Below are 26,166 nucleotides of genomic sequence, written 5' to 3' on the forward strand. Positions count from 1 at the left end.
AAAATAAAATGGTTGTACATCTGGCCCCTAATTTGCAAGAGTTATTAATGCAAAATTACAGTTGAATTAGATATCTACATATGAAGCCTCCTCAATATTACTTTGTAGTAGTGCTTGTTACTACGGTGGCCGTAATAGAATAGGTAAGTTTGGCTAATTATTTGAGAATCTGTAAGCAGGGCCACATTTTAAATTCAGCAAAAAACAATATAGGGCTTTCAGTTTTTAAAAGACTCTGAGATACTTGCAGAATTTGTTAAATATTACCAATCTCTTTCCACGCCTGAATCTCCACCCTTGCTTTCTCATATAGAGGATTTTTTTTTACAAATTTCTCAAAATTCCCTTGGCGATCATAGAGACCTTTCATCCTTAGAAGCTGACATTTCTTTATCAGAGATCTTTCATGCACTTCAATCTCTTACGAAGAACAAATCCCCTGGTCAAGATGGGTTCACGGTTGAATTTTTTCTCTACTTTTCGAATCTTCTCCTTTCTAGGCTGTTATAACCATTTCAATTTTTCTCTGCATCTGGTTCCACTGGGTGCTCCTTCCAATAGGCTACTATTTGTCTTATCCATAAAGACATTAAGGACTCGGCCCTCTGTAAAAACTACAGGCCTATTTCATTCATTAGTCAACGTGGATTATACAATCTTCGCCAAATTACTAGCTTTACGCCTTGAACCCTTCCTTCCTTTAATGATTGGTAAGGAGCAGTCAGGTTTTATTAAAGGTAGATTTACCTCTAATACTTTCATATTATTTTTTAATGTTTTGAACAAGGCATCTTCTTTTTCTTCTCCTCTAGCAGTTATCTCAATTGATGGTGAGAAAGCTTTTGATCAAATTGACTGGTCCTTCTTGCTCAAATCCCTAGCCTGGCATGGGTTAGGTCCCTCCCTATTTTATTCCGTTAGTTTCCTTATTCTATCAACCACCCATGGCATCAGTTTTGGTCATTGGGAAGATCTCTAGTTACTTTCTATTAGATCGTGGTGTTCGTTAGGGTTGTCCGTTATCAACTCTATTCTTTATACTTGTTTGGAAACCTTTTCTTTCCCATATCAGAAGTAACACTAACATTTGTGGGTTTCAATATGGAGCCGGTCATTAAAAAATTTCAGCTTCTGCTGATGAAATACTTCTTTCATTTCCACTCCTGAACAGTTCGTCCCGCCTCTTCTTCAGGAAATTGATACCTTCTCCTCGGTTTCTGGATATAGGATTAATTCTGACAAAACTGAAATCATGCCTCTTACTAAGTATACTTTTAGTCATTCCTTCGATACCACGGGGTTTCTTTGGATTACCTCCAAAATTAAGTATTTGGGCATCTGCTTTTCCCCTTCCATTATTGATTCGGTTTTGACAAATGTCAATGATTGTTTTGATAAAGTAGATAATATTTCCTCCTGGAATCCCCTCTTTTTTTCATAGTGAGGTGGTATGGACTCTATCAAAATGATGGTTTCACCCATAATTCTATATACCCTTGCAATGATCCAAGTTAATATTCCTGCCGCGTTCTTTAAGAAATTAGATTCTAAACTCTCTAAATTCCTTTGGCTGAATAAAAAAGCCAGACTTACTCCAGCTTCTCTTAGGACGGCTAAACAGGAAGGTGGAGTCAATTTCCCTGACTTTCGGTTAGACCATAAATCTTTCTGTCTCCGACAAGCCTCTAGATAGCTTTCTCTGTCGCGATCCTCATTTACCCCTTTATGGTTGGACATTGAATGCTCTTTTCTAGCTCCTTTTCTCCCCCGTGAAGTTATATCTTTCTCCGCCTTCCATAATTTCTTCTTCTCTCTTTAAACACACTTGTACTATTGTAAAACCGATTTATCAGTCACAGTCTGTAACTTGTGATTCCATTCCTCAATCTCCTCTCTGGTATAATGATCTTCTTACTATTAACAACAAATCAATTTTTTGGACAGCCTGGAGTCAAAGTGGTATCATTTGGATCAAAGATTTATTTTCTAATAATGATCCTCTCTCCTTTTCACAATTTCAACACTTGTTTAAATGCTCTTGTTGCCTAAATATCTCCTTATCATAAATATTCTCCCTCTTCACACTCCTCCCTCGGGCCAATTCTTATTTCTGTTCCTAATGCTTCACATATATATATATATATATTCACTGAAAAAACCATAGGTTTCAGACATGTTATAGTTAGCGGAAATTTTGCTGATAAAAAACCAATGAAATTCCCCCGTTATAGTTAGTGCAGGCAACTATAACTCACGCGACCGCAATCCTCTGCTGATGCTAATACTGTATTTAGACACTTATTTGCCCATGTCTTCTTCCATAAATTTTTAGCTATACATATATTAGAAATATTTTTTTTTCATAAAGACACATATGTCATCAGCAGAAGATTGCGGTCGCGTGAGTTATAGTTGCCTGCACTAACTATAACGGGGGAATTTCATTGGTTTTTTATCAGTAAAATTTCCGCTAACTAAAACATGTCTGAAACCTATGGTTTTTTCAGTGAATTTGCAAGGTTTTTTAAATGCTAATTCCTAACTATAACGTGTGTGAAACCTATGGTTTTTTCAGTGAATTTGTACGTTTTTTTAAATGCTAAGTTACTTTACGCCATTCGTGGCGTGCACGCCCACTTAACGCAGTTCGTTCCGTGCGCGCACGGTGCGCTTCGCGCACCGTGCGCGCGCGGTGAGCACGCGGTGCGCTTCGCGCACCGCGCGCCCACGTTACGCACCGTGCGCACATGGAGGACATATTATGCGCTTCCTTGTGATAGGTAATCTGTTAAATTTAATTTGTAAGTGATGACAATAATATGCCATGCACAGAGAGTTTTTTTTTTTTTAATTAAAATTTTTAGCGTAAGCGCACCGTACGCGTACGGTAAGCGTAATCGGCGAAATTTTCAAAAAATAAAAATTTACCGTTTTTGGCCTTTGAGGACTCAACTAACATGGCTATGTGCATGGGCGCTGTCTAAACAGCCCCTTTATATGTTTTTTGCCTTTATTTACAGCCCCCCCCTCAGAGTGCGAGAGAGAAAATGGCGGCCGCCGCTTCCTGGTTTCGACCGATTCGAATGTTTACTTAGATGTAACAGCCAATCAGAATCGCGCTCGCGCACGCCACCGTACGCGTATGGTAAGCTTACGGTAAGCGTACCGTAAGCTGGCTCAGATATATATATTGATTTAAAGGCTATTTTCTCAGAATCTACTTAACAGATTTACACCAAACCTACAAAAGGCACTTCCTTGACCTGAGGACTACCTCTCTGCCAAATTTCTAGTAATTCTGTTCAGCCGTTCGGGCTGTAGCCCTGTCTAAAGGTCCTATGGAAAAATGCATGGGAAAAACGCGTTTTGGGACCCCCCTTTTATCTCAGCCCCCGCTTGACGAATCCCCCCGAGACTTTCAGGGTAGGAGCGGAGCGTAGCGCCCCACCTATTTTGAGAAATTCGCGAGGATTCGTCGACCGGCGCCAAAGTTATTCAAAATAGAATGTTGCGGATTTCCTATGGAAAAGGGGTCCTAACTATAACTACCTACTGGCGACCGCCAGTAGGTAATATATATATATATATATATATATATATATATATATATATATATATATATATATATATATTATCTACTGGCGGTCGCCAGTAGATAGTTATAGTTAGGACTGTGTTTCCATAGGAAATCTGCAGCATTCTATTTGGAATAACTTTGGCGCCGGTCGACGAATCCTCGCGAAATTTTCAAAACTAATGGGGCGCTACGCTCCGCTCCTACCCTGAAAGTCTCGGGGGGATTCGTCAAGCGGGGGCTGAGAAAAAAGGGGGGTCCCAAAACACGTTTTCCCCATGCATTTTCCCATAGGACCTTTAGTCCGAGCTACAGCCCGAACGGCTGAACAGAATTACTTGAAATTTGGCAGAGAGGTAGTCCTCAGGTCAAGGATGTGCCTTTTGTAGGTCTGGTGTAAATCTGTTCAGTAGGTCCTGAGAAAATAGCATTTAAATCAATATATATATCTGTAAATGCGCTCCGTGCGCTTACCGTAAGCTTACCGTACGCGTACGGTGCCGTGCGCGAGCTCAATTCTGATTGGTGGTTACGTGACTGTAAACATTCGAATCGGTCGAAATCAGGAAGTGTCGGCCGCCATTTTCTGTCTCTCGCACTGAGAAACAAAGGTGGGGAACGTGAAAAGGGGGCAACGAAGAGAGTTGCAGACCCCCTAGTGTTTGTCAGGGGGTCCAAGAAGGACCCAAAAGTACGAAAAATACATTTAATAATTTTTAAAAAAAATCGCGGAGTGCGTGTACGGTAAGCTTACCGTACGCGCACGGCAAAAAAAAATAAAAAAATAAATAAAGAAGTAACAATCACATTTATTAAATAAATTAAAGGAGCCACAAGGGAGAAAAAAACAAATGTTACTGTGTAAAAAAAGGCGAGGCGCGCACGGCATGGACTGCGCAACGTGGGCGCTCGGTGTGCGAAGCGCACCGAGCGCACAGGGTGTGCGCATAGTGAAAAACCAGAAAAAAAATAAAAAATAAATACATAACTTAGCATTTAAAAAAAAGTACAAATTCACTGAAAAAACCATAGGTTTCACACACGTTATAGTTAGGAATTATCATTTACAAAACCTTGCAAATTCACTTAAAAAACCATAGGTTTCACACATGTTATAGTTAGCGGTACATTTCACTCGTAAAAAAACAATGAAATTCCACGTTATAGTTAGATCAGGTAACTATAACTTGCGCGACCGCAATCCACAATGTGTAATTTCAGATGTCAACATTGATGTCATGAGTGATGTCACTGACCATGTCATGAGTGATGTAATATGTGACGTCATCAGCAGTTTATTGTGGGTGCGCAAGTTATAGTTACCTGATCTAACTATAACGTGGAATTTCATTGGTTTTTTACGAGTGAAATGTACAGCTAACTATAACATGTGTGAAACCTATGGTTTTTTAAAGTGAATATATATATATATATATATATATATATATATATATATATATATATATATATATATATTCACTGAAAAAACCATGGGTTTCACTCACGTTATAGTTAGGAATTAGCATTTAAAAAACCTTGCAAATTCACTGAAAAAACCATGGGTTTCACACACGTTATAGTTAGGAATTAGCATTTAAAAAACCTTAGAAATTCAGTGAAAAAACCAAAGGTTTCACACATGTTATAGTTAGCTGGACATTTCACTCATAAAAAACCATTGAAATTCCCCCGTTATAGTTAGTTCAGCTAACTATAACTCGCGCGCCCGCAATGCACTACTGATGACGTCACATATTACATCACTCATGACATGGTCACTGACATCACTCATGACATCACTGATGACATCTCAAATGACATCACTGGATGACATCACTGATGACATCATCCAGTGATTGTGTGTTTTTCTGAATATTAAATATTTTTTATATTTATGTATATCTCAAGGTCAAAGGAAGAAAAAATGGGTATATAAGTTTCTAAAAATTTTTGTGTAACTGACTGTTTAAGTGTATCATAGTGAATACATGGCTTACTGAGTAATCTTTAAATATTTAAATATCTGTATCAGTTTCTTACTTTGTGTATAAGTGGCTGCATGGGTTGGTGAGTAGCTACATGAGTGTCTATATAGGTTATTAGTTGTTTTTTTATCACTATGAGTGTCTGAGTTTCTGTATGGTTCGGTGGGGGGTATTACTTAGTGCATAGGTGCATGAATGAGTGACTCACTGTTTGTATGTGTTGAATACAGCATGTGTGCAGGACTGTATGGGTGGATGAGTGTGTGCATGGGTGTGTTAGTGAGTGAATGACTGTCTCTATAGTGTCTTTATGAGTAACTACATATGTTTTAAACTAGTATATGTGACTATTGGTGTATATAAGTGAGTATATGTGAGAGTGAGAGATTGGAAGAGTTCATGTATGAATAAGTATGTGTTTCTATAAAATATTGTTTAAAAGAGTAAGTATATGTAAGTTTCTGTAGAAGTAAGTGTGGTGGTGTGTGTATAACTGTATATGCAAGTAAATGGATGTTTGATTCTTTATTAGCATGAGTGACTATGTGTGTGAGTAACTCTATGGATGAGTGGCATTGTGTAACAGGATGTATAGGTGTATGAGTACATATGATGAGTGAGTACATGTATGAGTGACTGTAGAGGACTGTTGGTGAATTACTGTATGTGTATGTGGTTCTTAGAATTACTGAATAGTTTGTTGTGACTGATATTGATATGTTCATTATTTTGAACATTTTAGTTTCTATTTTTGAATGTGTGTTTCTATGGTTATATTAGGGGAAGAGGAGGTCTGCCACTCTATCGCATGGATGATGTCATCAGTGATGTCATCAGTGATGTCATTTGAGATGTCATCAGTGATGTCATGAGTGATGTCAGTGACCATGTCATGAGTGATGTAATATGTGACGTCATCAGTAGTGCATTGCGGGCGCGCGAGTTATAGTTAGCTGAACTAACTATAACGGGGGAATTTCAATGGTTTTTTACGAGTGAAATGTCCAGCTAACTATAACATGTGTGAAACCTTTGGTTTTTTCATTGAATTTCTAAGGTTTTTTAAATGCTAATTCCTAACTATAACGTGTGTGAAACCTATGGTTTTTTCAGTGAATTTGCAAGGTTTTTTTAAATGCTAATTCCTAACTATAACGTGAGTGAAACCCATGGTTTTTTCAGTGAATTTGCAGGGTTTTTTAAATGCTATTTTTTTTTTTTTTTTCCTTTTTTTTTTTTACATATTTTTATTTTAATTTTCTATCCTTTTTTAAAGACTATGGTTAAATTTTAAAAATTCTAAAATATGTTTTTTTGACCATTTTTATAAAATAAACAGGTAAGATTTATTAGTATAACTTTTTTTTTGTGTTTTTCCTTTTTTTTTTTTTTTTAACGTGCGCGTACGGTAAGCGCACGTCTTGCTTTAATTACGTTAGATTTCTACGCTGTTTGCGTTTATTTACGCAATATGCGTAGACGCACGTCACGCGCGCACAGCGCGTAATGCGTACGCTGCACACGCTCGTTACGCGGAAGTGAAGGGGCGTGCCTGTTGTGCGCATGCGCGCGTGCGTGTGTCTTTTTTACGCGCATGCGTACTTTTGCCGTAAGCGCACCGTAAGCGTACCGTAAGCGTACGGTAGGTCATGTGAACAAGAAACAAGACTTTTGATTGGTTTTTACAACTTTCAGTTCTAGAACTCTCCTACACCACACCCATTCCCCTCATTTCTGCTTGTGATCCCTTAGGAGAAGGAGCTGGGTTGTCTTTGTGATACGATGGCAGAACAGCAGAGCCCTTCTGAGAGTGAGGCTAGCAGCACTACCTTGAGGCAGAGAACGAGGAAACAAAAGACCTCTTTCTTATGGGAGTATTTTTCTTTTCCAGAGGGCCAGCAAAAGGTAAATGCACCCTTAGTGACTTGTAAGCTGTGTAAGCGTGTACTTTCAAGAGGGAATCTCAACAGGAAGTATTCCTTCGGGAATCACACCATGTTGAGACACCTTAAGGATGTACACAGAATTATACATGCTCGACATACTGAAGGTAACCCTTCAGTAAGTCATCCAAGCACATCCACAGCAGCTCAGCCTGGACCATCATCTGCAGGGCCGAGTCCATCTTCGGCAGGTCAGGTGAGCCCTTCATCTGTGGGGGGAGCATCTCCTTTTTCTCATCCTCTGGAAATCAACCCTCGCTTTCTGAGAGTTGAAATACGGTGCGCCACTTGTCATGATCTAATTTGTTATAGGGAGACCAGTATTTCCCTAGTGAACAATAAAATAGATCAGCACATTTGTCGTACCGTCTAATATTCCCATTCTTTCTTTCCTCTGTCCCTGCATGAACACAACGGCTCTTTTAAGAGCCAACCTTACCTTTCAACTTTTTTTTATATATTTTTTAAAACTTTTTTTTGTTTTTTTTTTACCGTACGCGTACGGTACGCGTAATTATTTTTTTTTTTTTTTAAAAACACTAAAAATCAATTATCACATTACAAGGTCCTTGAGAGACTACAATGAAAAACTGAAAATGTGATTGTAGAGAAGTGGAAAAAAGGGACCATGAAATTTTAGACTTACCATAGCCACTCAAAACAATATTTATTCATTTAATTTTTTTTTTAATTGCTTTAAAAATGGTTCTAGTTTTCGAAAATGTTCTATCTCAATCTGAAAAAAAGAAAAAAGTATTAATATTTAAAAAAAACATTTTATAAGACAGTACACATATTTACATGTTTTTCAAAAACAATTTTTTGCCTTTTTTTGCTGTTTTCAGAATATATTGCATTTCACTATAAATTGTGAAAGCAATTGCATTCATCATTTAACAGCGGGCAAAAAAAAAATAACAATCTCAAAGATTGTATAAAAAAAGCCCAGGATCTCTTTTAACTTAAACATAACATTATATAAATGCATAATATTCTAAAAAAAATATCAACAAATATCAAAACTTATTTCTTTAAAATACCGTCTGACATTTTTGTTTCAGAAGTATAATCACAAAAATATATCTCAAATAACTCCATAATACATCTGGTTCCATTTCCTTTAGGCCAAATAGTAATTTTAAAATTCCTTTTTGATTAAATTTCCAATGGTAACCCAATAAAATTCTAAAGTTTAAATTGTACAGATCTCACCGATTCTCTGTAACATTTTGGTTTCCGAAAGATTTATTAATAATTAAATAAGTCCACAATAGAATTGTTTACCTTTCCGCATGGCCAAATAGTAAATTTAAAAATCTTTTTTTTATAAATTTCCAATGGCAATCCAATAACATTCCAAAATTTAAATTGTGCAGATGTTACCGATTTTTTCTAAATTTTTGGTTTTCCAAAGTTTCATTAAAAATTGAAAAAGTCCACATTACAATTGGTTACCTTTCCATTAGGCCAAATGATAATTTGTAAAATCATTTTTTATGAAAATTCCAATGGTAATCCAATAAAATGGTAAAATTGTTTTGTCCAGATGTTGCCAAATCTCTCTAAAATTTAGGTTTCAGGAAGATTAGATAGGAATTTGCTAAATCAAAAGGCAAACGTTGCTTAAAAATCAATTGGGAATCATTACACAGTGTCCAGCTTTTTTCACATTTAAGATAAACTGTGTAATGACCAGAAGTTACAGTAGGTCCATCATGGAAAATTATTGCAACTGTTACAAAAGTTTTTCCTGAAATTGATAATTGCTGTCCTGTAAACTTCTTTATTAAAGTATCTAATTTTGAACCATCAGCTTTACAGCGTTGCATCATTAAAACTACATACTGTCCGTATTCCTTTAAAATTAACGTTGAAAACATGTCAGATTGACACTCACTGCATTCCATGCTATGATTAGCATCTTTAACTAATTTAGCAAAAGTGACTGTTTTACTTTCTGGCAATGTTAAATAAATAAACCTTTCAGAATCAACATTAGAGCCACATATATTATAACAGTTTTCACAACTATGTTCCCATTTATAAGAGAGACCAAATACATTTTCAATGGGAACCCCTTCTTCTTCCAGTGCCTGAAGAAAATACATCAAGAATTCCTGTGCGTCTTGCTGTACATTTTGAGAAAACTGTGTTCGTCCTGAACATACATCTAAAAGTTTTCTAATTTCAGTAGCACTTTCTATTTGAGTTTTATCATTACTCAGCTTTTGAAAAAGGAGACTCAACACAGAACAGAATCTTTTTCCCTGATTTACTATTATCTGCTCTTGCACACTATCCAGATAAAATGCAACATTCAGCACTACATTAGCGTAGCAGTTGACACCAGAGCTATTTTCAAAATGACATCCTACAACCTGTTCTTCATTTTCCTTTTTGTTTTTGCTTGCAATTACATCACTCCTATTTTTTTCCTCCTCTCTACATCTTCATTACAGATATTCTCATTTCTCCTTTTACGAGAAACTACACGTTTCTCCAACACAGGATACTGACCTAAATGAGGAGCATAGTTTCTTCTTAATCTATTATACTCCTTTACACAATTTGCATCAGCACTAACTTTTGAGTCATCAAAGTCTATCATGAATAAACCTGATAATGTTTTCACTCGTGACAAAGCAACATATGCCATACCTTCTTTGAACACAGTTGAACCAATGTTCACAAATGCACAATCTACAGTCAATCCTTGAGACTTGTGAATAGTTACAGCATATGCTAGAGAAAACGGAAACTGCTTCCTACGTACATATAAGTCTTTCACAAGCATGAAACGAACTGAACAACGACAAATGTCTTTAACTTCTTCTATCTGATTAAATTTTATTTTTAAACATTCAATTCCATCTTTTTTCTGATAATTAATAAAACCCACAACTCTTCCCATAGCTCCATTAACTAAACCTTTTTCAACATCCAAATTTCTCCTTAAAAATACTCTACAGTTCATGCAAACATATAGATTTTTTTCTAATCCAGCTGTTTTGGAAATGTTCTTCTCTAGTGAATGCAATTTATTTTTCAGTGTGCCTGTTAATGTAACAGTAATTCTTCCATCCTCAATTTTGTCCACTGCTTCCATTTTCCTGATATCTTCCTTTTCCAATTTCAAAAGCTCCTCATTGAATATTGAGCATTCACGTAGAGTTGGCATTAAGCAGATGACACTTTTCTTTTCTGCAATGTTCTTGTATATCTTCTCTGCAACTATTTCTTCCTTTGGAAATAAATTATGTAGCAGCCGACTCTGTAATGCTTTTGTGCCAGCTTCAGTGAGTAGTCCAATCCTGATATCTTTCAGAATACTTCCATATTCTTCATCGTTTGCTTGCCTCATATTAGTAGTAAGTTCCTTGTACTCAAAGAAGGACCAAATATTCGCATTACCAATGCTTTCCAATGACTTCTTTGTGTCTTCATGTGTCACAGTATTAAACACTGGTTGTCCTTTAACTGGAGTAAGTTGCAAAAGATCTCCAAAAACTATGACGTGTTTTCCTCCAAATAACACGTCATAGTCTGTCTTCAGAATTTGCTGCATTCTTAAATGCACAAAGGCAAGCATTAAGTTTGATACCATGCTCACCTCATCAATAATGAGAACTTGCATCTTCTTCAATACTCTTGAAACTTCCAAGCATGCTTCTCCAGTTAGTTTGTTGTATTGTATTTTGTTCTCATGCTCCACTGGTAACATTAGCAAACGATGTAAAGTGATTCCTTTTATGTTATATGCTGCTAACCCAGTTGGAGCAGTAACCACACAAGACAAAGTAGAATCCGTTTTTTGCTGTAGGTAGCTTCTGATGACTTTTATAAGGAAACTTTTTCCAGTTCCAGCTTGTCCGCTTACATACATCCTGATTGGATGAAATGATGTGCATGAGCACTCTTTTTTTTCGTGTAGAAATCCGTGATCAATTTTGTTTCTGATCTCTTCATAAATTTGTTGCTGCTCTTCGTTCAGTTGTCTTTCCAAATTTTGTAAGTCTATAAATTCTTCTTGAGCTTGATTCATAGCCGTTTCCACTTCATTCATGGCTATTGATGCTTCATTTTCAACGATTGGTTGTCCTAGGGGAGCTTGACTGAGTGTTCCTGAACTTTGGCTGTCCTGAGAACTGTCTCTAGCTATTTCTGCTGCAATTGTAGTTTCCTGTTCAATTTCTTCATTTAACATTTGCAGATAAGTTGAGAATGTACTGCATTGTATGCTGTCTTTGCAAGCATTAAATGAATCTTCGTAGCTTTGATATTCTCCCAGTAGTTCATCCTCTGTACGCCATGGTTTAAACAGCTGTAAAAGAGCCAAGTAGTAAAATTCCTTTTTGTCAGTAGTGTCGCAACTCAGCTTCCTGTGATTAATCAAACTTCCTTTTGTTTGCTTCACCAAACATCCTTCCTCACCAATGACTTTATATTTTCCATTGTTGATGTCTTCTGTGGCTTTCCGTGAATAAATGTAGTTCTGCAGCACTTCATAGAGACACATGTTCTCCAGATGATGACTTCTCTTGGGATAATATGTGTCCAACATGTTTGATTTCAAAATATCTGTACTTTCTGGGTCATTCTCGGCCAAATATTCTATTTCTCCAACAGATTTCAGTACCCGATTTCTCATTGCTGCAAGGCCTAAACTTGCCCAAATTATTCTTCTTGATTTCGAGTAGAGACTTGCAGAAGATAACCTATCTGAACATTCGTAGGATCCAATTTCTCGATGCGATAACATCTTCAAACTGAAACTGTACAGCTTCTTACTGACAGTCTTCTCGTGAGAAATCTCTTCCCACATTTCTTTCAATTCAGTTTTTTCAGATTTAGTAATGTAAGACGTTACATATCGAGCAACAGCAATGGAATTGTCAGCTACATACTGTATATCCATGTTAGCATTCCACATGGATAAAATGACTGGGTTGTAGTCATTTATATTTTTTGATTCTTCTTTTCTTTTAAGGTTGTAGGTATTCTTAGGTGATTTTCTTGTGATAGTATGTCTCACAGATGACATAAAACTGTTTACTCTTCCATTTGAAAGAACAGGTCTAGGAAATCCAAATCGACATTTAGTGTAGTATTTATCTTTGCTTTTCTATTTCCGTCGACAGTATTTTCCACACCGATGACTTTGGAAACGTAAAACTTGCTCCTTTAACTTTTTCTCTTCTGTGTTTTTTGGTATAGCACATGTTGCATATTCTTCAATGTAAGATAACACTGCTTCATCAGCATCTGTTCCAAACTTTGGGGCATCCTTGATCCACAACAGCATATGAATATGAGGAGCACCTCTTGCCTGGTACTCTTTTCTCCAAAAGAAATCCACTACTTCTCCTAGAGGTGGATTTTTTTTATTGCAGATGAACGACATCATAGCCTCAAATCTATGATTGAAATATCTGCAAACATTAACCGGATCCAATTTGAAAGCACACTTACTACTCTTTTTTTTGCCAAGTGATAATCACTTTTACAGATTGACACATTATAAATCCACTTTTCAGATTCTTAAAAAAGCACATGTCCAAACTGCTTTTTCAGACCAGCACCATTTGTAACCTGGGTGACTGCCTACACTCCAACAAGGGCAACCAGCCTTAGTGATGCTGAATGTATTTGCATTACTGACTGAAACCTCAAACCCCACTCGCTTGTGAATACTGTGCATGATTCCACATGGTAAGCAGCTGGGTGTGTGCTAAGAGTCTGCTTCTGCACCAAAAAATGGCTCCCCCTTTCCATCTAATGCAACTGTGAAATCACCAGAGCAATACGCAATAAATCTCTGCCTGTAATTCCTATTTGCACACAGAGTCATGTTTTCACATTAGTCACAAAACGAAATTTCTTTGCCAATTTGAAAGCACACTTACTACTCTTTTTTTTGGCACTGATAATCACTTTTACAAACTGACACATTATGAATCCACTTTTCAGATTCTTAAAAAAGCACATGTCCAAACTGCTTTTTCAGACCAGCACCATTTGTAACCTGGGTGACTGCCTACACTCCAACAAGGGCAACCAGCCTTAGTGATGCTGAATGTATTTGCATTACAGACTGAAACCTCAAACCCCACTCGCTTGTGAATACTGTGCATGATTCCACAGGGTAAGCAGCTGGGTGTGTGCTAAGAGTCTGCTTCTGCACCAAAAAATGGCTCCCCCTTTCCATCTAATGCAACTGTGAAATCCCCAGAGCAATACGCAATAAATCTCTGCCTGTAATTCCTATTTGCACACAGAGTCATGTTTTCACATTAGTCACAAAACGAAATTTCTTTGCCAATTTGAAAGCACACTTACTACTCTTTTTTTTGGCAAGTGATAAACACTTTTACAGACTGACACATTATGAATCCACTTTTCAGATTCTTAAAAAAGCACATGTCCAAACTGCTTTTTCAGACCAGCACCATTTGTAACCTGGGTGACTGCCTACACTCCAACAAGGGCAACCAGCCTTAGTGATGCTGAATGTATTTTCATTACTGACTGAAACCTCAAACCCCACTCGCTTGTGAATACTGTGCATGATTCCACAGGGTAAGCAGCTGGGTGTGTGCTAAGAGTCTGCTTCTGCACCAAAAAATGGCTCCCCCTTTCCATCTAATGCAACTGTGAAATCACCAGAGCAATACGCAATAAATCTCTGCCTGTAATTCCTATTTGCACACAGAGTCATGTTTTCACATTAGTCACAAAACGAAATTTCTTTGCCAATTTGAAAGCACACTTACTACTCTTTTTTTTGGCAAGTGATAAACACTTTTACAGACTGACACATTATGAATCCACTTTTCAGATTCTTAAAAAAGCACATGTCCAAACTGCTTTTTCAGACCAGCACCATTTGTAACCTGGGTGACTGCCTACACTCCAACAAGGGCAACCAGCCTTAGTGATGCTGAATGTATTTTCATTACTGACTGAAACCTCAAACCCCACTCGCTTGTGAATACTGTGCATGATTCCACAGGGTAAGCAGCTGGGTGTGTGCTAAGAGTCTGCTTCTGCACCAAAAAATGGCTCCCCCTTTCCATCTAATGCAACTGTGAAATCACCAGAGCAATACGCAATAAATTTCTGCCTGTAATTCCTATTTGCACACAGAGTCATGTTTTCACATAAGTCACAAAACGAAATTTCTTTGCCAATTTGAAAGCACACTTACTACTCTTTTTTTTGGCAAGTGATAATCACTTTTACAGACTGACACATTATGAATCCACTTTTCAGATTTTTTAAAAAGCACATGTCCAAACTGCTTTTTCAGACCAGCACCATTTGTAACCTGGGTGACTGCCTACACTCCAGCAAGGGCAACCAGCCTTAGTGATGCTGAATGTATTTGCATTACTGACTGAAACCTCAAACCCCACTCGCTTGTGAATACTGTGCATGATTCCACATGGTAAGCAGCTGGGTGTGTGCTAAGAGTCTGCTTCTGCACCAAAAAATGGCTCCCCCTTTCCATCTAATGCAACTGTGAAATCACCAGAGCAATACGCAATAAATCTCTGCCTGTAATTCCTATTTGCACACAGAGTCATGTTTTCACATTAGTCACAAAACAAAATTTCTTTGCCAATTTGAAAGCACACTTACTACTCTTTTTTTTGGCAAGTGATAATCACTTTTACAGACTGACACATTATGAATCCACTTTTCAGATTCTTAAAAAAGCACATGTCCAAACTGCTTTTTCAGACCAGCACCATTTGTAACCTGGGTGACTGCCTACACTCCAGCAAGGGCAACCAGCCTTACTGATGCTGTATGTATTTGCATTACTGAGTGCAACCTCAAACCCTTAAAGTATTCTTTATTTATACCAGTACACCTTAATTTATCGTGAAAACATAGTCCATATTATTTTACATGTTCCTCACATTTAAATGTCTCCCAAAACAGAAAATAATAAACACAACTTCAACAAAAAGAATTGCATTTCTATTATTCATTTCTTAATTTACCATATACATCCCCTCTCAAACTCTAAACTCACCTTTAAAATTAGTTAGCTGTGAAAGAAATGTGGCACTCAAACAGCAGATTATCAGAGCAAGGATCTCTGTTCTTTACACCTCTCTCCTCTCAGCAGAACCAGATAATGGCAAACTTTCCCTCTCTTTTTCCACACATATACATGTTAATTTCAAATCTCAGTGCTTCCCCCTTTTTTTTCAAATGTAATCACACATTTCTATTGGTTGAAAACCAACCCTTTTCCTTAAGTACCCTTCCCCCAACTTGACTTCTGCCTAGTACCCTTCCCCCAACTTGAATTCTGCCTGCTACCATAGCAACAGCTCATGGAACACTGCTGTGTGGAGTTAGGTCAGAAGTTCACCAAACAATGTTTCAATTCCACAGAGCAAGAGTGCTTGACTTTTCAAACCTAACAGCAAATCCATAGTACTGTTCTTTGGTAACACATTTTTCTGTACCAATACAAAACATGCTTCTATAAATTTACACATACAGCCTAGTTTTTAGTGTAGAATGGTATGAAACAGCCAATCAGTTCTTTTTAAAAAAAAAAAATATGTATGCCTCCATTTCCAAACTGTCTTTCATTTCATTTTCCCATTCTACTGAAATACACCTCCTGAGTGCATCCAGATCTCCTTGGAAGATGTTCACAGTGTGGATTGTAGGGCACAGCTATGTCTTCTGGAGTGAAAAGTATGCAGAGAAAACAGGTATGGTGAGAGACCTTGCTTTGCCAAATGTAGACATTAAATGGATTGGTCAGAGAGGGTTAAAGTGGCACCAATTGATGCCATTGGTGAAATCCTTCATGCAAATCCAACACCCTGACCTCATAATAGTGCACTGTGGTGGCAATGACCTAGGCACTTTGACTGGGGTAGGTCTGGAAATGCTTATGAAGGACACCTTTGCACAACTGTTTTCACTTTTCCCTATAACTGCCTTTGTGTTTTCTAACATATGCCAAAGGCAAAAATGGAACTGGTCCAATCATTTCTGTCCGCAGATTGACAAAGCAAGAAAGCACGTCAACAAATCTGTTTCTGCTTTCCTCCGTGACTATGGTATGGGTTCCATTTACCACAACAACTTGCGTTACGACATGCAAGACATTTATAGAGGAGATGGTGTGCACTTCAATGATGAAGGGAACAGAGTCTTCCTCTTGAACCTTAGACTCTGCATCGGTACTTACTTGTAGGTACCACTAAAAAATCACTTCATAAACACAACAGCTCTTTTTAGAGCCCCTTAATATCTAAACACTTAAATCTGCATTTCATTTCTTTTTTTTTTTTTTTTTTTACCGTACGCGTGCCATACGCGTACCCCGCGATTTTTTTTAAAATCAATAAATGTTTTCTTTGTACTTTTCTGTCCTTCTTTGACCCCCTTACAAATGTTCGGGGGTCTGTAACTCTCCTCCTTGCCCCCTTTTCAAGATATCACTCTTTTTTTTCTGAGTGAAACACACGAAATGGCGGCCGCCGCTTCCTGGTTTCGACCGATTCGAATGTTTACTAAGATCTAACAGCCAATCAGAATCGCGCTCGCGCACGCCACCGTACGCGTACGGTAAGCGTACCGTAAGCGCACCGTAAGCTGGCTCAGATATATATATTGATTTAAAGGCTATTTTCTCAGAATCTACTGAACATATTTACACCAAACCTACAAAAGGCACTTTCTTGACCTGAGGACTACCTCTCTGCCAAATTTCAAGTAATTCTGTTCAGCCGTTCGGGCTGTAGCCCTGTCTAAAGGTCCTATGGAAAAATGCATGGGAAAAACGCGTTTTGGGACCCCCCTTTTATCTCAGCCCCCGCTTGACGAATCCCCCCGAGACTTTCAGGGTAGGAGTGGAGCGTTGCGCCCCACCTATTTTGAAAAATTCATGAGGATTCGTCAACCGGCGCCAAAGTTATTCAAAATAGAATGTTGCGGATTTCCTATGGAAACGTGGTCCTAACTATAACTACCTACTGGCGACCGCCAGTAGGTAATATATATATATATATATATATCCACCCAAATCGGCTCCGTTTGTAGGACCCCTGGCGCGTCTTTATCCGGTGCAGTGCTGTGGCCGAGCCATGCCGTATTGTATCATCACCAAGGATTCACTTCGCAGTGAATCAAGTAGCACACACTCACAGTCTGTTGAATTATCCCAATTACTTTATTTTCCTTTTAGTAGTTCTCCAGTCTCCAAATCAACCAACGCGTTTCGCCATCCGCCGATGGCTTGGTCACGGTTAGCACAGTACATTACATTTGCCCAATAAAAACATTTGTTGTTAGTCATGTGGGTGTTGATGTCACACCTTCCTCAAAGCATGGAATTCTGGTATATGTATTTTTTTCCCATACATACATTATTAACAAGGTATTTGCAACTACAACCAATTGTCGATATATGGCTCCCTTGCCGTTATTATGTTTTATTTATAACAGAGAACCGGTTCTCAATGGGTTTCACCGGGAACCCATTATTTTAGTGATTGACGTTTCGCTGGTTATATGCAAGGTCACCAATTAGTGTTAGTGTGATACCCTCTAGTGGGTTAATCCTCCCAATATTGATGTAAAGACACATTTATTTGTATCCCCTCTAGTGGGGAACGACTCTCGCCGGTTTAGTACATAATAGTTCTTACTAACTGGAAAGGATATGTCTATATGGTGTCGACCAAAGGGTGATTTTAATGTGTATTAATTACATGTGTGTGTTTTTTGGTATGTGTTTTTTTTTTTTTTTTTTTTGGCTATAAGTGTGTGGGTTATGTGTGACTATATGAATGTGACTAACAAAAAGTTAAAAAAACATTTGTGCTTAAAAACGACTTCCTCTCCTGTTCACAGGTATCCCACTAATTAAAGTATCATAGTGAGTCAATGTTTCTACAAGTGGACGTACAGTTCCTCACTTTGATTGAGGCCCCATGGCGTAAAGGTCCTGAAATTAAGAATCTGGTATGATTCTCTCCGTCTTAAAGTCTTTTCCCGGTCACCCCCTCTTTCATGTAGGGGTATGGTCTCCAGGGCATAAAAACAAGGGATTTCCAATCTCCTCCATGGTTGATCTCCATATGTTCCGCCACAGCATTGCTCCTGTCTTTATTGACTGTGGCTCTGACGTGTTCCAAGATTCTCTTTTTGAGTTCGCATTTCGTACTTCCTATATACTTCAACGAGCATGGACACTCGATTACATATACCACAAACTGGCTTTTACACGTGATTAGTTCCTTTATCTGCCACATTTTTTCGTTTGGTAGTTTTACTTCTGTTGTATTTTTGGCAATCTGACAAACTTTACACATGTGGCACTTTTTAAAGCCTTTTGTTGTTAACCATTGTGTGCCTTTCTTTTTAGTTTGATCTTGATGGTGACTATGTATCAGTTTATCTCTCAAATACTTCGCTCGGCGATAAGTGATTTGGGCATGTTTGCCCACGATTTCTCCCACTGTCGAGTCCAATTGTAGAATTTTCCAGTTTCTCCGAAGAATGTTCGCTATTTCTTTTGATTCCTTGGAATAGTCCAAAATTAATCGGATTGTTGTATTATCTGAGTGATTCACATTCCTGTTGGTTGATTTGTTGATCTTTTGCTGGTTCTCATCAAGGATGCCCTCCCTTCTTTTTTCATAGGCTCGCTTCCAACATCTTTGGATATTTCCTTTTTGGTATCCTCGGTGCGTGAATCTATTGGCTGTGTTGTTGCTGTGTTTTTCCCATTCTTTTTCTTCTGAGCAAATTCTCCGTAAACGCAAGAATTCCCCGTATGGGATGTTATTCTTGACCGAAGATTGGTGAAAGCTAGTTGCATGCAATGTTGCATTTGTTGAAGTTTCTTTCCTATGCAGCGTGGTTTCTAATTTGTTATCACCGATGTAAATTTCCGTGTCTAGGAAGATCACTTTTTCCTTGCTGATATTGTATGTGAATCTTATGTTTGCTTCTGTGGAATTAAGAATTTTGAAATATTCCTCAAATTCTGCCGTTGTCCCATCCCAAATTATTAAAAGGTCATCGATATATCTTAACCATTTCATTACTTTGTTGACATATTTATCATTTTGGGGGTGCCATGATATTTCTTGTTCCCACCAACCCATGGTGAGGCAGGCATATCCGGGACTGAAGGAAAACCCCATTGCGCATCCTTTGATTTGTAAAAAAATGCCTTCTCCAAAAAGGAAAGTGTTTTGAGTGAGGCACATATTGATCATGTCCATTAGCATCTGGTTGTGCTGTTTCAGTTTTATGTCGCGCTCTTTGAGAAAATAACTGCATGCTAGTAATCCAATGTCATGTTCGATGTTTGTATAAAGTGACGTGACGTCCATTGTGATTAGCATGTAGGATGGTTGCCATGGTAGTTCTTGTAGGTGTCTCAGTAGGTCAGTAGTGTCTTTTAAATATGAGCTTAGGTTAAAGACAAAAGGCATCAAAAAATGGTCGACATAGTTCGCTACTGGTTCCATAAGAGAGCCTTTGGCAGACACTATTGGTCTGCCTGGTGGTTTCAATGGGTTCTTATGTACTTTTGGCAGGAAATAAATTGTCGCCATTATGGGGTGTTCAGTGCTCAGGAATTTTCTTTCGTCGTCATCAAGTAAATTCAGTTGTTGCCATCTTTGTATTTCTTTGTCTAAATGTTCCTTGAAGACTCGTGTTGGATTCCTATCTAGTTTTTTGTAGTATTCTTGATTATTGTTGTGAATGTGCCTCTGCCACATAGTCTGGGGTATCCATGATAACGATGTTTCCACCCTTATCTGCCATTTTAATAATTATTGATTTATCTTCCATTAATTCTTTGAGGGCCAGTCTCTCTGCTTTTTTCAGGTTGTCTCGTAAATGAGTCCCTCTTATTTTGTACATATCCTGTACAACTGCCTCCTGAAAGATGTCGATTTTATTGCCGGGGGGTAGTTGGGGATAGAAACGTGATGGAGGTTTTTTTCCACTTAGGCCCGCTCCTGTCTGTGGGCATGCTGTGGATTCTTCAATGATGTCTGCTTTCTCCATTATATCTAGATTGACCAAAGTTAGAAGAGCTGTCATATCCGTCGTTTTTAGGATTGGTTCTTCTATCTTAGATAGTGTTTTGGTTTTCCGTGTTGCAGTGTGTTTCATCAGCTCTTGATTTTCTTTGAAGAGTTTGGCAAGTTTGATTTTCCTTATGTATTTATATATATCAATACCTGTTTGCGCTAAGTCCATCGATTGGGTTGGGCAGAAATTAATCCCATGTTTTAGTAAGGATGTTTCATTGTTGGATAGGGAGCGTTTTGATAGATTCATAATAACTAACTCCTCCTTGTCATCTGATTCATCTGTCCAGTTTATTTTGATGCCTTCTGACGCATACTCCTGGTCTTTGTCCCCATTTCTTCTGATCCAGTTTTTCCTTTTTCCTCTTCTTGTTGGTTTCTTGGTGTTGATACCGGTGTTCGTGGGGTCCATCTGCGTCCTCTTCCCCTCCGCGTGCGGTTCGGAACTGATTTTGATTTTGTTCCCATGATCTCTGTTGGAGAACTAATCTCATGTCTCCTAAAAAACTACTTGTCGTTTGTTCTTCAGTTTGTTCCCCATCGTTGTCACTCGCGCCTGTTGAGGTTAATGACGTAAGACTTGAGGAGCTTGGTGCCCCCGTTGATGTTCTGCCCTGATTTTAAATATGTCGAATTTTTTCCGCATACGTGAATATGCGTCCTTGCGCATAATCTTCTTTATCCCTTTGGAATTTCGATTGTTTTCTCATTTTTACCAACTCCTCGTGTTTTTCTACATATTTTTCCAGGTCTTCTTTTAGTTTGTTCATTTCAGTGTTCATTTCTTCAGACGCTAGATCTTTTTCCAGTTGTAATAGTTCCTCTTTGATTTTTAGTAGCGCGACTTCAATGTGTTTGATCAAAATGGAGATGAGGCCTAGTGACGAATTCAACACAAACTCTCCCCACTCCTGTAACAATTCATTACTTGCGTCTTGTTGGCTGGGCATTAGTGATATTCTAAGTCCTCTTGGGACCCTCTGTACTTCCAGGTATTTTTTTAAAGTGGTCAGCTCCCACCATTTGTTGATCTCCTTTTTGCTCAACCTTTCCCACATTTTTAGTTTACTCCGTGTATCCATTTTCTTGGGGTCACCATTTGTTTCCCTAGAAATCCGACCCTGTGATGTTGTTTCCTGCTCAAAAAAGGAAGCTAGGCTTTCATTCCGTTTTGCATCTCGTTTTTCATTGATTCTTCGTTAGATGGCTGGAGATAATCTTAATTGATGTTTAGTTATGCTTTACAGGTGTCAGGGTCAAGATGACGTATCCTGAAGTGCTTGCACAGGAACAGAGATGCTAGTTCCCAACACCCTCTACACGGCAGCCAGAGTTCCAGAAACGTTCACCTGGACTCCGAAACTACCCCGCAGGGGGGAAGGGGAAGTGGATAAAATAATAAACAAAGAAGAGACTGGTCCTGAAACTCCGGTTCCTCACTATTCTCCTCGGCTTCTTCTTATTTCTGTTGTCAGCTCTGGTTAATGAGAACCTTGAAACAAACACGACACTATTACTTTCTACTCCCTTCGACTTCTAACACTCTCTATGTGTTTAACACCTACCCTGGGTTTCAAGCACTGTGCCCCTCTTCTGTATGTCTGTCTTGTTGTGTGGTGTTTTCTTTTCTTTTCAATTCTTTTCTGTGGGTCTGGTCACTTCTTGCCGACTCTCTTTCCTACAAAACATCTTTCTATTAATTCTTTCTCTTTCCCCTTGCCTTTTCTATTTGTTTCTTTCTTAACTTAAAAAATAATTATTTTTTAGGCTTACTTCTGGAGTGGGAATATTCTTGCTTGTCCTCTTCTTCTGTGTTTTGTCAAGCAGAGTTATGCTTTCTCTCTATTCGGTTCTAGTACTAAACTTGTCTTTACTTAACTTTTCCTTATTTCTAGGTATCTTGTACTAGTGAATGGTGTTGAGTGTATTTTGTATTATTTTCTTCATCTCTATTTGACTGCACATAAATCTTTCTACTAAAGGGGGTGAATTTCTGATTACTTGAGTTATCAGATACGTTCTCTATGCAATCTTTCCTGTCAAATACTTTTCTCATTCATCTCTCATGTCTCTCAAATGTACTTAGCTTCGGTCTTCTTTTTTCTGTCACCGGATGGCGCCAAAAGACCTCCGACTATCTGCTCGGGATACTCGAAGATGCATTGAAAGTCTTCTCGAGGGTTGAAGAGAATTTCGTCGTCTTAACTGTCTCTGTAAATCTTCCTGAAAATTCTCTTCAGGGGGTTTCTTGGAGCGTGAAAAGGTTTCTGACTTGGAAATCTATTCTGTAAAACCTGGCGCAAACTAACTAACTCTAATTCTATTCTCTCTGACTTTTTCCTCAGGAACTCTAATGTCAAGATGCTACTCTCTGAATCTCCTCAGTGAAGTGCGTCGTCCTCTAGGAGCGCGCGCCTCTCAAAACCTCGGAACACCTGTGGGGAGAAAGACTAGACTGCCGCTTCTGCTTCCAGAGCGGCCGCCATCTTGGAATTCCTCTTTCTTTGTAGTTCAGTCCATGAATGGTTCTTTGCCCTTCTGTTCAATTCTGGGCAGCAGAAAGACCCCAACGTTGCCCCCATTACCGCCTCTTCGTCCTCTGGTGGCCTGACAACAGGATTGTATGGACTGTCCCTGTAGAGAGCAATTCTGATTAACTGCTGATTATTTTACTCGCTACTTCCCTTTGGATGTTGATATTGCGATTTTTATACCAGTGTCAATCTTAACTCTCAAACGGGAAATAACCAGCTAGGCGTCCAAGAACACGTCCTTGGGTTTACGTGGTTTGCTCAGCCGAATGCCTAATGCGGTGGAAAAAAGCTTACCTTCACCCTCCGATGTCGGCTTGCAATCTCCCCCACTTCGGCGTCACAGGCTGTTCCGCAAATCCACTACAAGACAGGTAGCTGGCGTGCGCCGGGTCCGACTTCCTGATATCCACCCAAATCGGCTCCGTTCGTAGGACCCCTGGCGCGTCTTTATCCGGTGCAGTGCTGTGGCCGAGCCATGCCGTATTGTATCATCACCAAGGATTCACTTCGCAGTGAATCAAGTAGCACGCACTCACAGTCTGTTGAATTATCCCAATTACTTTATTTTCCTTTTAGTAGTTCTCCAGTCTCCAAATCAACCAACGCGTTTCGCCATCCGCCGATGGCTTGGTCACGGTTAGCACAGTACATTACATTTGCCCAATAAAAACATTTGTTGTTAGTCATGTGGGTGTTGATGTCACACCTTCCTCAAAGCATGGAATTCTGGTATATGTATTTTTTTCCCATACATACATTATTAACAAGGTATTTGCAACTACAACCAATTGTCGATATATGGCTCCCTTGCCGTTATTATGTTTTATTTATAACAGAGAACCGGTTCTCAATGGGTTTCACCGGGAACCCATTATTTTAGTGATTGACGTTTCGCTGGTTATATGCAAGGTCACCAATTAGTGTTAGTGTGATACCCTCTACAAATAAATGTGTCTTTACATCAATATTGGGAGGATTAACCCACTAGAGGGTATCACACTAACACTAATTGGTGACCTTGCATATAACCAGTGAAACGTCAATCACTAAAATATTGGGTTCCCGGTGAAACCCATTGAGAACCGGTTCTCTGTTATAAATAAATCATAATAACGGCAATGGAGCCACATATCGACAATTGGTTGTAGTTGCAAATACCTTGTTAATAATGTATGTATGGGAAAAAAATACATATACCAGAATTCCATGCTTTGAGGAAGGTGTGACATCAACACCCACATGACTAACAACAAATGTTTTTATTGGGCAAATGTAATGTACTGTGCTAACCGTGACCAAGCCATCGGCGGATGGCGAAACGCGTTGGTTGATTTGGAGACTGGAGAACTACTAAAAGGAAAATAAAGTAATTGGGATAATTCAACAGACTGTGAGTGCGTGCTACTTGATTCACTGCGAAGTGAATCCTTGGTGATGATATATATAAATATATAATATATATATATATATATATATATATATATATATATATATATATATATATATATATATATATATATATATATATATATATATATTACCTACTGGCGGTCGCCAGTAGGTAGTTATAGTTAGGACCGTGTTTCCATAGGAAATCTCAAAACTCTATTTTGAATAACTTTGGCGCCGGTTGACGAATGCTCGCGAAATTTTCAAAACTAATGGGGCGCTCCGCTCAGCTCCTACCCTGAAAGTTTCAGGGTGATTCGTCAAGCGGGGGCAGAGAAAAAGGGGGGGTCCCAAAACGCGTTTTCCCCATGGATTTTTCCATAGGGACTTTAGTCGCAGCTACAGCCCGAACGGCTGAACAGAATTACGTGAAATTTGGCAGAGAGGTAGCCATAAGGTCCATGAAGTGCCTTTTGCAGGTTTGGTGTAAATCTGTTCAGTATTTCCTGAGAAATTAGCATTTAAATCAATATATATATCTGTAAGCGCGCAGCGTGCGCGCACTGAGCAAGTCCTGTGCGCGCACCCTGCCGTGCGCGAGCGCACTTCTGATTGGTTGTTAGATGTCAGTAAACATTCGAATCGGTAGAAATCAGGAAGCGGTGGCCGCCATTTTGTCTCTCGCATTAAGAGGGGGTGATAAACAAAGGGGGGGAACGTGAAAAGGGGGCAGAGTGGGGAGATATTGACCCACTAGGCATTGTAAGGGGGTCACAGTAGGACCTTGTAGGGCAAAAAAAAAGATTTATATTTTGAAAAAAAATATCGCCGAGTGCGCGCACCCGAAATTTTTTTTTTTTTAAAAAAGAATAAAAAATCGCATTTAAGTGTTTAGATATAAGGTGGGTCTAAAAAGAGCCCTTGTGTTCGTTGTGTGTTTTTTGGTACCTACAAGTAAGTACCGATGCAGAGTCTAAAGTTCAAGAGGAAGACTCTGTTGCCTTCATCAGTGAAGTGTACACCATCTCCTCTATAAATGTCTTGCATGTTGTAACGCAAGTTGTTGTGGTATATAGAACCCATACCATAGTCTCTGAGGAAAGCAGAAATAGATTTGTTGACGTGCTTCCTTGCTTTGTCAATCTGTGGACAAAATTGGTTGGACCAGTTCCACTTTTGCCTTTGGCATATATTAGAATATACAAAGGCAGTTTGTGGAAAAAGCGACATCAATTGCACAAAGGTGTCCTTAATAAGCATTTCCAGACCTACCCCAGTTAAAGTGCCTAGGTCATTACCACAACAGTGCACAATAAAAAGGTTAGGCTGTGGGAGATGTAGAAAGGTTTTCACCAAAGGCATTAATTGGTGCCACTTTAACCCTCTCTGACCAATCCATTTAATGTCTACATTTGGCAAAGCAAGGTCTCTCACCATACCTCTTTTTTCTGCAAACTTTTCACTCCAGAAGACATAGCTGTGACCTACAATCCACACTGTGAACATCTTCCAAGGAGATCTGGATGCACTCAGGAGGTGTCTTTCAGTAGAAAGGCAATATGAAATGAAAGACAGTTGAAATATGGAGGCACACATAGTTTTTTTATAAAAAGAACTCATTGGCTGTTTCAAACCATTCTACACTAAAAACTA

This window comes from Triturus cristatus, chromosome 11 (assembly GCF_964204655.1).
Source record: "Triturus cristatus chromosome 11, aTriCri1.1, whole genome shotgun sequence".
Taxonomy (NCBI): domain Eukaryota; kingdom Metazoa; phylum Chordata; class Amphibia; order Caudata; family Salamandridae; genus Triturus; species Triturus cristatus.